This window comes from Coturnix japonica, chromosome 4 (genome assembly GCF_001577835.2).
Source record: "Coturnix japonica isolate 7356 chromosome 4, Coturnix japonica 2.1, whole genome shotgun sequence".
In the NCBI taxonomy this organism is placed as follows: domain Eukaryota; kingdom Metazoa; phylum Chordata; class Aves; order Galliformes; family Phasianidae; genus Coturnix; species Coturnix japonica.
Window position 1 is genome coordinate 28,613,468 of NC_029519.1, and position 14,975 is coordinate 28,628,442.

General features: G+C 37.8%; 1 long non-coding RNA gene across 1 annotated transcript in view; it reads right to left on the bottom strand.

Annotated features, from left to right (window-relative positions):
• The window catches only part of LOC107313129, a 49,865-nt gene extending 46,128 nt beyond the window's left edge, over positions 1–3,737 (bottom strand). Inside the window, exons 1-2 of the long non-coding RNA XR_004307092.1 lie at positions 2,908–3,737; positions 1,420–1,501 (exon numbers count right to left, since the gene is read on the bottom strand). This is a non-coding gene — a long non-coding RNA (uncharacterized LOC107313129). The remainder of the gene's footprint in view (positions 1–1,419; positions 1,502–2,907) is intronic.
• Between the last annotated feature and the right edge of the window lie 11,238 nt (positions 3,738–14,975).

The window sequence follows — 14,975 nt, forward strand, 5'->3', positions numbered from 1 at the left end:
AATCTAGATTATTGTGACTGTAGATAGAAGGGGACAGACTCTTTAGAGGGGTTTCTTGTGATAGGACAAGTGGACATGATCTCAAAATAAAAGAAGGGAGGGAGATTTAGGTTGGTTATAAGGAGTAAGTATTTTTACAGTAATGGTAGTGAGACACTGGAATGGCTGCCCAGAGAGGTGATGAGTTCCCCATCATTGAAAACATTCAAGGACAGGCTGGATGGGGCTCTGAGCAACTTGATCTAGCTGTAGGTGCTCCTATTCACTGGGGGGAGTTGGACCAGGTGGCCTATATGAGTCTCTTCAAACTCAAAGAACTTTATTATTCTATGATATTATCAAGAGCAACAGTAGTTCTTACTACAATACTCCATGTTCAATCTAAAACAATATATTCAGATCATTAAGAAATGCGAATAGTGTTGAATAGTTAATAGAAAAAATTTCTTAGTTCCAAAATCATAGGTTGAAGTTTGAGCACAGAATTTGAGTCACCTCATTATTAAACTATGCCTGTTTTGGACAAAGAACAAAATTTGCCCTCCTATGCATTAATGTTTTCTTAATTCTCCTGGGCTATGAGCTGCTCAGGGTGGAAACCTCCTATTCCTCTTTGTTCTCTGAAATCCCAAGCACACTCCTGGGTCTTGTAATAAATAATAAAAACAGTCCTAAAAACAAAGCAATAGAACTATTTTCAAGCAAGGATTTTTATTGTTTGCATAGCAAAGACTTCCATATGTTTCTCAAAGTTTTCCTTGTGAATTATGTTGCCTTTGATAATTGCATTGCAGGAAAAGGAAACGGTCTTCAGCTGGCTACTGCACAAATGTAAGCTAACCTGTAATGAATGCATTCTTTCTCTGCTACACAGATCTTTTTTACAGCATTTTTCTTCACAGTTTACATGCAGCTGCTGTTCGTCTATGCTCAGGTAAATTACCATTGAATAATTGCAGTGCAAGGTCAAAAATCAATTAAATGAAAATTACAGTTATTTGTTTTAAAAGCTCAAGCAATATTTTATATCAGAAGTCTCTTAGGTGGCAGGCCAAACAGGTTAATCATTTCAACCATCTTCCTTCTCTGCTCCTGACTCTAATCTGCCTTTACCAGGAGTGCTAGAAAAGGTACCAAATGCTCATTTATGGTCTGTGGCAAAGATGTGGGGGTTTTGAGGAAAATGCAAAAGCTATTGCCATGTATCACTTCTGTGGTACTAATACGTCTTACAGCACCTGCATTGCACAGATTTCAAAATAACTTAGCAGAGAATTACACTGTATAACACTGAATGAATGCATTTTGTTTTTCAGCTCATTCAAGCATTTGAAATGTCTCAGGTCAAGTGCTGTATTACACCATATTTAGGATTCCAGATTTTTGCACCTATGTGTAGATTTTCCAAGTGGTCCTTACCTGTCAACATGAAGATAAGTCTCAATTTCTTTATTCCTCTCCTCCCAGGCTAAAATTGTGCTTTTCCAATTTCTCTTCATTCCTTGTGCCATAATTGTAAAGAAAATATTGTAATAACAGAAGCAAACAATGTTAAAAATGGTATCAGTTTATCTATGAAACACAAAATTCACAGTAAGGTGTTGCCTAGATAGACAATGATCATTTTCCATGGGATTTGTGGGAAGAGGTGGTGTTAGGTTGTCTGCAACTTTAGTTATATTGCTTACTAACTTCTGTTTACTTATTTGTTGTGTATGTGTGCACATACACACATTATTTGTGGTCAATGTTGAGATGTAACTTTCTTCTCCAGATCTAGAAATAAAAGCTTTTATATCTAGTTGTCTTTCTCTCAATAAATACATAAAGAATGGAATTATTATGTGCACTGTAATTAATGTCATGGTGACCTCAATTAGGTGCACCATAAGATTGTTTCCTCTTGATTCAAAACACAGATAAATACTTAGAATAACCATGTGGATTACATCTCACAGGAATCACGTGGATCAGCAGGTCTTGGATAACTATAATCTAAAATTCCAGCTCCATCTGAAAGCAGAGATCATAATCCCCTTAGATAAGTTGCAACATCAATAGCATATTGTGTAGTGTTGCATCTAATAGCCATATTTTAGGATGTCAAACAGGATGATTTTTCTCCCTGTAATAACATCAATAAGTAAAGCAGAGTAGAATTATATATGTAGTGTACATCCTTTGAGAATAAATTTTCTGTGCACCAGACCATAGCAAAACGTACAATGAGACCTTTTTACATGAATACTCAGTAAGATAATAGACTTACTGAAGTAAGTTATTCTGAGGACACTAACAGGTGAAATGCAATACAAGAACGAGACCACTTAAAGGAAAACCTGAAAAATAAATTCTGCATTGTAGAACAATATAAATTTCACATAGCAGCAGGGTACTTCAATGAAAATTAGTTTCGTGTAACATGCTTATATGTGTAAAATGGGCATCTACTGTACTTTGGCTTTAAAAACATTATTCACTGTTTTCTAGTACAAAGCCCCAGCAGGCATGCACTTGGCTAGCTAGTGAAGAACTCTGCCCCAGTTTTCCATAATGCATTCATGAAGGGATTTGTAACAACCAGTGGTTACTGCAACAGAACGACTAAAATGTTGTACCGTGGCACTTTTGAAACAGGCACAAAAGTTCAATTGCTGCAGCTCTTACAGGCTAATGATGTGCTGTAAACACTGGCATATTGCTAGCAATGTATAATCCATACTCAAAGCAGCCATTCATTAAGACTTATAATTTATTTTTTATATGCTCCTCTCTTCATGTTAAAACTATAGATTTCAGAAACTCTACTGGTGACTTGGCCTCATGGTGGTAAGTACTTGCACCCCATGGGGCTCAATTTAAAGAGAGCTTTGCAGAGAATCCCCAGCATGTATACTTCTCACTTACCTACATCTCTCAGCTCTCTTTTGTGCAGAACAGCCATTGTCTGAGCACCTGCAATGACGCTGGGAAGGTCAGAAGGGCTCATAGGAGTCTTGTCAAAATGCAGAGCCTCAGGTTGCAGCAAACGTGTTGGACAGCGAGCAACAAACTGCATTCAGCACAGGGCCGAGGGCTGAGATGGAGAGCTGTGGTTGTTAAGCAAGAATAATTAGGTTGTTAAATACAAGCTGGGCTTAGCTGAAGATGAAGAACAGCTCCTCTTCAGCCAAGAAAACTTGGCTTGCTGGAACTGGTGTCCTCCCCAAACCTTATTTTTTTTCTCCCCTACTTTAAAACTACTGAGAGCTTGCTTTTCTTCTTTCCTGGCCGTTTTCTTTGTTTGTAGCAGTTCTAAAGCCTCTGTACCTTAGTTTCACACTCATCTCCATTGTTCTTGGATTTTATTTCTGCCTTTCATAAGCTCTTGCTAATTAATAAGGACATACATTCAAACTGCATGAGAAACAGCATGTAAAAAAATTGGAAGGAAACTTAATCATATGGCAGATTTTGTCTGAATCTGAATTGAAAAAGATATACAGACATGAAGAAATGGATGCTGTGTGTTGGCCTCTCACTTAGACTTCCCCTTGAACTTTGCTCCGCCAAAAAACTGAGCTCAGAAGCCTGCTGAGATGGCATGGTACTCAAGTACAAGTGAACGCACCTTTGGAGTGACAGAACTGACTACCTAGGATATTGCTAATTCAGGCAGTCAGGAAATGCAAAAACAGATGGATGGCCACTGTTTTGGATCTTCTTCCCATGTGCCCCTGAAAAAGATTAAGAGCAACATTAGCCCTGGGAGCAGTCTGGCCACTATTCAGAAGCTCGATCTGGGCAATGCATTGCTGAGCAGAATCACCCCATCAAAAGGTATGATCAAGTTGTGCTACACAGATGGCATTTCATTCTCTTTATCAGAAGAAAGGCACTTGAATGAGCTTCAATGCTAAAGTGAGAACAATAAGCAATGTCCAATGCTGGTATTGTGGAATAAGTACGTAATGCTATAATAACAAACTGTGCAGTTTTACACAGTCCATCCTGAAAAAAATGCAAATTCCATAAATTTTGCATTTTCAAGGTTGGATTTAATCTACAGTGATTGTATTTGAATTTGATTTAAAACCGTGCAGGTAGCTTTCATCTGTGCTGTTTGCTGGAACTGATCCATTCTACTCTTCTAGAGAATCCAGTATCTAGACAAAGAACAAAGTATACTAAAATTTATAAAGCAACAAAAAAATTCCAGATTTGTTTTAACACAGGTATTTGTGTAGACAATCCTTCTGGAAACTTGAAGTATGTGTGTATCTCTGGGGGAAGAAGGCTTGAATTAGAAAAGTGCCTGCAAGAAAGTGTTTTCCTCCCCTATCTCTTAAAGGAGAACTTTTCTATCTGAACTGAAACTAAGCATATCCTGTAGCAGCTATGTCAGAAACCAAATATCTTAATGCGGAACTTAGGAGCCCATACCTTTCTCGTGAGTCAACCTGAAATAAACCCTTTCATGAACTGCCATTCATACAGAAAACACAGTCTTCCATGCTGTTTCTGCACAGGCTTTATTTATATGGGAATGAGAATGAGAACAGTGCCATCATGTATGGGAATAACACAATGCACAGCACGCTCAACTCAGAGTCATATTGTATATGAAGCAGAAGTATCAGGGAGAAACTGGGGGAGCTGGGGGATAAGTTCAATCCGAGAGCCTCAGCTGGGCCTCCCAACACAACTGTTATGTCAATAAATCCTAATAATAGCAAAAAATGGAGCAGTTGGGAAGGCGTTATTATCCTTTTCTTTTTGCTGCAAGCCAAGGAAGTTATTAGTTTGATTTGCAGTCAGATCTCAAGTAGAGCTGGATGGTTGCCTGGATCCAAAAGCATTCACCAAGCACACAGTGAGGAACATGGGGCCCTGAAATGTGGAGGCCAAACCACGTGCACACCTTGTTGGGACATTGGGCTACATCAGAGGCAACGTTTACAAGACACCTTGCATAAATATCCAGCCTCTTCAACCAGAGTCACTGTGCCATTCAGTTTTCCCACCCCGGTGATAAGAGATTCACTTTAAAGTCATAACAGATGAGGGTAAAGTCCATCTCCAAGATATAGAGAAGTGTGTTAATAATTAAGAAAATAATTCTGCAAAAAGAGAGTTTGCAAAAGCTGACTGCTTTTTTTTTTTTTTTCCAAGCAATTTTCTGTTTGTTTAATTACGCATTTCTGTTCCTCCCTCAGCGGATCTGAACTCTGCTGACTGAATCCAGAATTTCCCCTCCCAAGCAGAGGAATGAACCCCCGCATTCTGGAGCTCAACAAAAACAGTGAAAGCCTACAACTGGATTTTCTTTCCCTAAAATTACTCCCTACCTTTTATAACTCCCACACAAATAGCTGTGATATTGTAAATATGATAAAACCCTCTACGTGAGCTGAATAAATTGACGAGAAGCAAAATAATCATGTGGGTTGGACTGGATTGGCTTATTATGGATTCAATAGTTAATTGCTTGTACAGTGGGATAAAAAAGAAGAAACAAATAGAGAGAGAAATATATGTTTGTTTGTGGAACAGCTGATGGGCTGCTGGCCAGGGCAGACTAAAAAAGACTGCAGGAGTTTTTGGATACTGCAAGAACCTATTACCGCTGGCTCACATGGAATGAAATTCAAAGGAAGAAGTCTACAGACTGCGGTGCCTGGAACAATATAGCTGTGGTTCAAGGGTTTCTCTTTTATGGCCTGATTACAAATGTAATATAATTAACTGCAGCATATACTAGCACAGCTCTTTTAAACTTTACAGAGCATAATTAAGCAAGGAAAGAGAGATGACCTGGGAGCAAAACTTGGAGATAGATCTCCCAGCTTCCCTCCATTTCCTGTCTTCTTTGTTAGATGCATCTCTGTTTACTGGATTGTGAATAGTAGGGCTGGAAGGCAAGTAAAATTAATAGTAAAACTTGTTTGTGTGAGGTAGAAAGAGCAGGAGCATGTACATTTGAGTAGCAATCTGGAGGAATCAGATGAGCAAGGCAGAAAAAGAGCAGAACAAATCTGAGCTGCTAAAATCACCTAGGAAAAATGTGACAGCATGGACAGTGCTATACCTCAAGTTGGAGCAAGCAATATCCTTTGTCTGCAGCTGCTTAGAAGTCCTGCCCCTTTAATAGTAAACATGGTCGGCCTTTCTTCCATCTGAATAAGGGTGTGGATGTAACTCTAATTGGTCTTCAGCAGCCAATGCAAGGCACAAATCTACAGGTTCAGGGAGAAAGAAAAAATATCCTTAAGTCCTCTCCTTTCTATTCATTTTCCAGAAGTTTTTCAGCAATAGTCAAAGGACCAGACGCATGGATTATTTAGCTCTCAGCAGATCTGCCTTACTCCAGCCATGCAAAGAAGCAGCTGATCTTTCTCCTAGCCCAAGCAAGCAGAAAAGTGAGCAGCTTAACATCAACCACATCTCAGGCAAAAATGGATCAATCAGAAGAGATCTGGACTCTTAAAAAGAGAGGTAGGAATTGAGGAACATTTAAAAAATCAGTGAATGGTGTTCATCAGATTAAGTGCAGTCCTAGAGCTGTGGATGTCTTAGGTTTTATGTAGAAGGAGAATTTGCTATTGCTTCATAACAGCTGAAGAAACTTTGAGAAATTCCAAGCATTTAATCATTAGCTGATCTGAGAAGATGGGCCACAGCCCTCTTTGGCTAATGAAGATCCCCCAAAATATGCAAAGGATCATTTCTCTAAAATGTATATTTGAGGACTGTAGGCTGCATGGCATCTTAAACAAACAGTCCTGGTGAAAAGTGGAATTTGATCCTGTGACATCTCCCAGGAGGGGGTATCATCAGCAACAGGAAGAGGAGAGCATCTCCATGGAGGTGGATGGCAATGCTCCACTCATGAGTGCTCATAACGTACTTGGAGATCCTTGACAAAAGGAGCAATGCAATATACATGTGAAGTGTTGTTATTATTCCTATCACACAAGTTTATTAAATTTAATGAGGACACTGAGGGATTCCATTAATCCTAACCACAATACCAGAGTCTCTCAACATTTTCTTGATGATGCCATTGAAAATATAACAGTTCTGAGTGCCTTGCATTTTTACGCTGTGAGATTGTTAAGTGTACTCCACATGCAACTGCATCTACTCATTACCCCCAACATCTATTCAGGCTCATGCTTTATCCTCTTGGCCTCTTTCACAGTAGAAGAATAGGATCCTCCATAAAAACCACAAATATATTTTTCCCATAACACTTTGCAACAAATGAATGTTAATTCAGGCTAAATTATAATGGAGCTTCCATAGAATTATATACTACATCTACATGAGTATCCAGGGAGCAGTTTGATTAATATCATTATCACAATGAATAGTAGAGAAATTAATGTGATTTTCTGCTAATGATAACAGAGAAGCATTTAGATTTTACTTTTGGAAGACATCTTCCTTATTTTCCCATACAAAGTACTTCCAGCTTGCAGATGGGAAGCATGAAAGTGACAGTCAGTTCAGTAAGGTCTTTCGGGAGCGAAGCTGTTAGATTTTCACTTGCTATTAGGCCTTGCTTTTTCAAAGTCCTGCTCAAACGCATGCATCTTGAGATTTGATATTTGAGATATATTTTGTAATAAAATATGCGTTTGTTCATAGTGAATTTGAAAAAGCTTCACCAATGAATTACAAGTACTACTAATGATTTCTTTCTGTGTCATTAAAAAGTTATAAAAATGAAATAAGGAAAAGAATTATGAGATACAATCCCAAAGTTAAAAATAACAAATAAACACAATAGAAAATAACCATAGCAACCAGACAGCAGAAGCATTCCCAGTAAACTACACAAATGTTTGTATCCTTTGCCACTGAATGTTTCTGTTACAGCAGCGTCTACAGAGCATATTGAAATATACTCAAAGAAACACCTTTGTAAACTACATGGATGAACACCACAAAAAATCAGGGAAACCTCCTAACTGCTTAGGATTAACAAGCATTCATTGGACATTTACAACTGTAGCCTACCCACTACAAACATTCACTACTGACACTGACAACTACTTAGGCACGTGTTAGTCATGTGCTCCATTACTTCTAAAACAGCCTCCAAACAGAAGCTATCACAGTTTCCTTCAGTAACACATAGCCACAGATTAAACTATGAAAATAAGCTAGAAGTTTTCAAAGAGATGTAGAGGTGTAATAAAATGAAAAACAGTCCCCTGCTTACTAGTTTAGGAATTACTCAGGACACCTAGTACCTAGTATTGTATTTAGATAAAAAGTCATTGCACAGATTTAAAGAGAGCTACTTCAGAGAAAAGAGTTGGCACAGAGCAGGGGCCTGTAGTGGTTGGAAGAAGGCATGGACATGTGGAGTCATAGAATCACAGAATGGCTGGGATTGAAAGTGAAATCAAAGATCCTTTTGTTCCAGACCCTCTCCATGGGCAGGGTTGCCTCTCGCTAGACCAGGCTGCCAGGAACCCATACATCCTTACCTTGAACACTTCCAGAAATGAGACATCCATAGCTTCTCTGGATTACCTCCTGCATACTGTTTTTCTTCCAATACTCATGTTTTTGTTAAAGCTCTGCTCTGCTGCCCTGAGCTACAGTCTCAGGCTCTGGTTTTGATCTGTTGCAAGGCTCAATTAGGCATATCAAGTTGGCAATCAAAATTGGAACAGCTAGAATGGAGGACAACAAAGCACTGGAGTCACTAGGAGCCACCTCTCTGGAGAAACGTTTGTCCTACTGGGCTGCATAAGCCACTTTTTGTGGGTAAAACAGGAGTAAAGAAAGACTTGCAGAGTGTAACTGTTGAAACAAGGAATAGGAAGGACAAATACTAAATGTTTTCAGAGTTTATGGCCGTAAAATTCACAGCCTGCAAGTAAAATGTGCAGAAAGCCTACAAGCTGTGCTTCTATATGTCTATTTTTTAAAAAAATATTTTATTATTATTGTTATTATCATTATTATTATTATTATTTTTCCCTGAGATGGATGTATTTACTTTTACACAGATTAGAAAAATATCTTACAACAGATATTGGTTTTCCAATGCCTGCCAAATAAAGCAAGTTTCTGTACTTACTGCCAACAAGCTGTGGTATGTTCCTTTATCATCATATGCTTTAAAAATAATAATTAAAAAAAAATTTAAAAGGATTTCTAAAGCAGTTCTACGTCTTAAGAACCAATATGACAAAAACTCTTCACAATGTTTTTTTCATAGCAGGACTCCAGCCCTTTCACAGCAGCCACTGTCACTGAGAGAAGCAAAGGTTAAAGCAGCTCCTGAGTACTTTAGATACCAATTTGTGTTGATAAAAGTAGTGAAATGAAAAACAAGATAAAGTTAACCTGAAATTCAAAAGATATATTCTGACCATAAGGTTTATCCAGCTCATTTTCCAAGGCAGGCGGCAGAAGTACTACTGTTTCAAAACTTTAGTTTGCATTTGGACAAAACAGTAGAAAATATGATGTAACAAGTAAAATTCTCTTCAATGGTTGAAGACAGATCCACAGTATTTTTCTGATCCCTAATTTCTTAGCATGTTTAATCTCAGTATGTTTTTGGTGGGAGGCAAAGAATGCCATTTAATAGCAACTCAGCAAGCTCCAGATGTAACTTCTGGATCTGAATGGCTAGTTAGTGCTTAATGTGAGGACACTTGCAATTTTCTAGCTAGGAAAACAGAGAATATTCTCTGGTATGGCTATTTTGCTGCCCAATCCAGGATGAAGCAGGTTCTCCATTTGCTACAGTAAGGATCAGACAAGATCCTTACAAAGATATCCGTGTCACAATCTTACAAATACATTAATTAAAATGCAATTTATTTTAAAAATAATTGTGATTAAGTAATTCAGTGATCTGAAATGTTCTATGCAAGGCAAGAAAATCTGCAAAATTTGAGCCACCTTCCAGCTTTCATTTGTGTAAAAATGAATTATTGAGTAAAAAAGTATTTGCTAACAAGTAAAATATTGTCTTTACTAACCTTTTCTGAAAGGTCTTGTCCTTTGGTAAAACCAGTGTGCTGTATTTATGCAACAAATGGTGTACTAATGGGCTTTCATGCCCTTATAGAAGACCAGAATTGTCCATACAAATGAATAACTAAAAACACACACTAAAGAGATACTTAGATACAAAAGCAGAAAACTGAGAATGTGGCAGGACTGTTAGTTAGGATACAATTGTACAGTTCTGGACTTTTATGCTTTTATGATCTACTACCACCTCCCTCTTGTGGACAGCAATTTATAGTGAAGACTGAACTGCAGATTGCTGCTTAGCAGTTTGATGGCGTAATTTATATTCCAGATGAGGTAGAAAACTTCTTTGAGTGTGAATAAATACAATGATGATCCCGACCTCCCAACATTTATACATTCATTATCTCCCACGTTTACAAGAAAGCATGTATGCTGGGATCACTGCCATGGTAGTAATTACTAATACTCAGCAGGCTGAAATACCTTAAAAGTTTGCTAGTTTCCTTGAGAAATACTGCCCCCAGGAAATGCATGATTCAAATCCAGTTTGTACATGGTGAATGCCTACCCATAACCATGCATAATTCAAGCAGTTCATGAACCAATAGGAGCCTCACTTGTTACTCCTGAGACGACCAACAAATGTCATGGTATGAATAATAGAAGAACATGTATATTTGTGTAGCACATTGAATTATCTACTGTTACTCCTCAACTTACTGCAGCAACAGGCAATTATTTCTGTGTTAGCAGATACTGAGTAAATGGAATATTTACCTGATGGTTTTTAAAATTCTGAAACCACTCATCAGAAGCAGTCACTACTACTTTACTCTCTGCAGGGGTTTCGTCAAGAGCTCTCTAATGCCAATGGTTCATTTCACAGCTTGCAGCTCATACTGATGCCAGTACCCAGTTTCCTTTCTGGTAGGCTACTTTAATTTTGCAACTGTGAGAGTAAATATAACTCAACTGATGTCATTCAAATGTAGCCACCATCATTTAACAGCATAACAAACTAAGCTGGTGGGAAGGAATGCACAATTTGTTGAGTGTTCTGGCTGGATTTTAAGGTTATTCTGATTCAGTGTACATCAGCATTCCTATAGTTTTGATTGCTTGCATTGTCCAGGCTGGGATTTTTCTTCAACTCTTTTGATGTCTGCAATGTAGATATAAGTATCTGTGTAGCAGTTTAGACTTCTTTTATATCCACTGGAAGAAACAAGGAGGGGAGAGGGGGAAGACTAATTTGGAAGTTAGATGGCTAATAAGGACAGATTAATTTTTCTGCAGATGGCTAAACAGGGTCTAGAAATATCCCATTTTAAAAACACACCTAAGTTGAAAATATAAGGGAGATAGATCTTACCTTTACTGTCTACAGAGCATACAGAGCTATGCCAGTGTGCAACACTGAATTTGAATTCTTGTTTACTTGAGATCACAACTTCCCTTTCACTTTTTTGTACAGTCAGTTTCTTCCCTAAAACCCAGGACTGACGTTAATTAATCTTCTAAATCATATAATTCCATGAAAAATAAATAAATAAATAAACCATTTTAGAACTCAGGTCCTCCATATCTCAGTTAGTTGCTGAGTGTGCATTCTACTTAAAACTAAATGTAAACAAACAAATTAAAAACAGTGATATTTGGATTTACAGAGAGTACAAAGGGACATTGCATCTTCATTTTTGTTACGTTTCTTGTCCAATTGTTGTTTGAAAGAGAATATTTCCCAAGATGAAAAACATTTTTAGCTCATTATACTTTGTCTGTTGTGAGCCATTTGGTGTTTTGAAATGAGGATAGTACAGATATTCACCAGAAAATCCATGGAAAATTGTACACAGTTGAAGAAATGTGTATATCTGCTGTTGTATAAGACACAGTAGGTTGCTATTCAGCCAGATTTTTCCTAGCTCATCTGGGCTTTTCTCTGCAAATGCCAGGCAAAGCTGGTAAGATGCAGAAGTGTTCTGTTGTCGCTCTTGTGGTTTCAATGAGATTAACACACAACCTGCTCTGAATGCAAGTGAACTGTCTTCCCTGGATATTTTTTGTGCTTCTAAAAATAGTCTCAGGTTAAAAATGGATTATATAAAGCAACTCAACAGCATCCAGCATAGTACAACATAAAAAACTATTGCAGTGTGGCATGATTTGGGTGCACAAGCTGCACAGGTGGAGCAATACAGCAGACAGAGATTTAGCCCAATGTGACTTCTGAAGGCCAGTTCAAAGCTTAAGTGACATGAAAGACAAACTGCTAAATATTAAGTATCAAGAGAGAGCATCATCTACAGCTACCAAGGTCACCAATGACACGCAAGATACTTCACCCTGCAGGAGATGGAAGCTCTCAGGGCATTCTATCTGTGGCGCGCCTAGTTTCATGTTTCAGCGTGAAACTTGTTTTATTTGAACATAACTATTGGTTATTTTACTTAAGCTGAGTTAACAATCCATTGAATTCTTCTTTACAGAGTTGCTGCCTACCACATCATTACTTCCTGTAATTGTCTGCGATTGATTATGTCTATTTACATGAAATACTTATCACTCATCTTTACTGAAATGCTTCCTATTGTATGTTAGACCATTTATATAATTTGACACGAACTCTTTAATTCCTGTTACTGTATTCCAAAGTTTTTACTGCCTTTCATGTTGTCTGAAAGTTTAATAATGCATTTCGTTATACAAACAGGAAATGAAAACTGATTTCAGTAGTAGAATCTGAGCAGATCTGCACAGAAGACTTGATCTATATCATGACAAACCATAGACAACTGCTTGTTGACTGAAGTTTTCAAATTGGTGCTTTTGTTTCACAGAAGCTTCAACCAGGGCATTCATTTCCTGCTTTTTTTAAGGAGAATGTTGTCATATGTTTTCCCTGCTCACATACATCAGCTCTAGAAGGTCTCAGATAATTAAATAAAAAAGAAACATTCATCATGGAATTAGGGCTCCTGGCCTAGTTCTATTCGGTATGATGAGACCATATGTCTGTGGGGATAAGAAGTGGCTACTTCGGGGTGGTCACACAGAGGCCATCACTGAGTTCACCACTCTGGCTGAGATGCGTATGTTCTATTTGCACAATGAACTGATGGTCATTAACAATATTTTCTCATGCTTTGTCAGCTCTTATTAAGTGAATTGTGCATCACTGAATCTGTACCATTCCTGAAGATGTTTCTCATGTAATCCTGTCTTATTGAGCACAAGGTTGTCCATGTGGAACAGGAAGCCTACAGGGTGGGAATCACTTGCAATCCTGATGGCAGATGTTGGTCAAGATTTGTTCTTTGTAGAATCATTCTGCTCAGAGCTGGTGTTTCCACTATCCAAGTTGCTTCCTTTCCCATTATCTAATGGTTCACTCCAATATTTACTACTTCATTTTAAGAGACAAATAAATTAGTTATAAGGGGTTTACATATTCAAAATAATTTTTCTTGAGAATACCTTTTTCTTAGAAAAGCAGTTGCTATAGAGGAAAATTAATAGCTACCACTGTATAGTTAATTTTTAGATTATAGTACTTTTAAACATTACTTTGGAATTTGCACCTTCCTCTGCTTTATTTTGGATAAGCTAATTAACTTTAAAAATAGTCTTCATAACATGCAAAACATGAGAGAAAAGATGGTGGAAGCCAAAAGGTTGACTACAGCAAGATTTGCATTGAATTAAATTAAACTCCAGCACAGAACAAACTCTGTGGATTGCAGAAGGAGAGTCTAATTTGAAAGGGTGTGCCTTGCTGTGCAGGCTCTTTAAGTGTGATCTGCTTTTGGCCTAATTTTCTGTGACAGTGTATTTAATAACAGTGGTCCCTCACTGAGAATACCTTCTGCCTGGTCTGCCACTATGGAAATTTTGGCTCTGTAATCAGTGTGTCTGTTGATTCAACACATAATTTCTTTAAGGAAAATAAGAACTCTTAACAGTTAGTCATACAGCCCTAAATGAAAAAAATTTATGGTGGTATTAAAGTACCCCCAACCTAAGCTATTCCACATTAGTTCCTCCTCTGCTTTGTTCGCTGCCTATTAAAAAAAATTAAGAACTTACTTATGAAACAAGAAGGTTCCCTTCTAAGACTGATTATTTAAAACCCTAGAACAGACTCTCAAGGGCAGATCAGGAGTTTCACAACAATATGGATTAATGTGATTTTTTTTTATTTGTGCTAAAAATATGTAGGCACTGCTGTTTGATAAACGTTTTATGGGTAACATGCATTTTTCATTTATGAACATTCATCATTAAGTGGCTTTATATTTAAAACATTACCTAATGGAGCTGCATGAAGTCAGGAACCAACATGTAGATGTACTTCAGAGCTGCTCGGTTTCCAAAGCAGCAGTCCTATTTAAATGTGTACATGCCTTCTGTGACCTGACATATTAGAGGTTCTAAATTCAATTTAGTTGGAATGTGCAATTTTTCTTTTTTTCCTCCACTGCAATTATGAGGGATATGAAGTATATATAGCAAGTCTATGAACACACTGTACCTGAAGAGCCCAGCAGATATGCTGAAGGATTATTTTTCTCTTTCCTCACTGTTATACAAATAATTGTAGGATTAAAAATCAAAAGAATCTCTATTAAATTTTAAGAGCATTCTGTCTTGTTCTGCTAGGCTTACTGTAGACAACAGGATAAAAACAGTACCTGAATTAAGTCAAACTCCTTCTATTAGGGAATTCGCATACTGCATCCAGCATAACACTGTATCAGTAGCACATGACCAGCTTGGCCACTGGAGCCATAACATGCAGTCTCAAGCTCACAGCAAGGTCCCAGGCGCCTTGCTGAATGAGTATCCTCATTTAACTGCAGTGGTGAAACAGGGCATCCTGGGGGAGCCCTTCTTCCCAAGGTTCCCTCTCTCCAGCCCTTCCTGCTCTTCCAAAATAATGCTTTAATCCCTCAGCCAGCTGTGGCCCCTCACCTCAAAGGTGCATATGA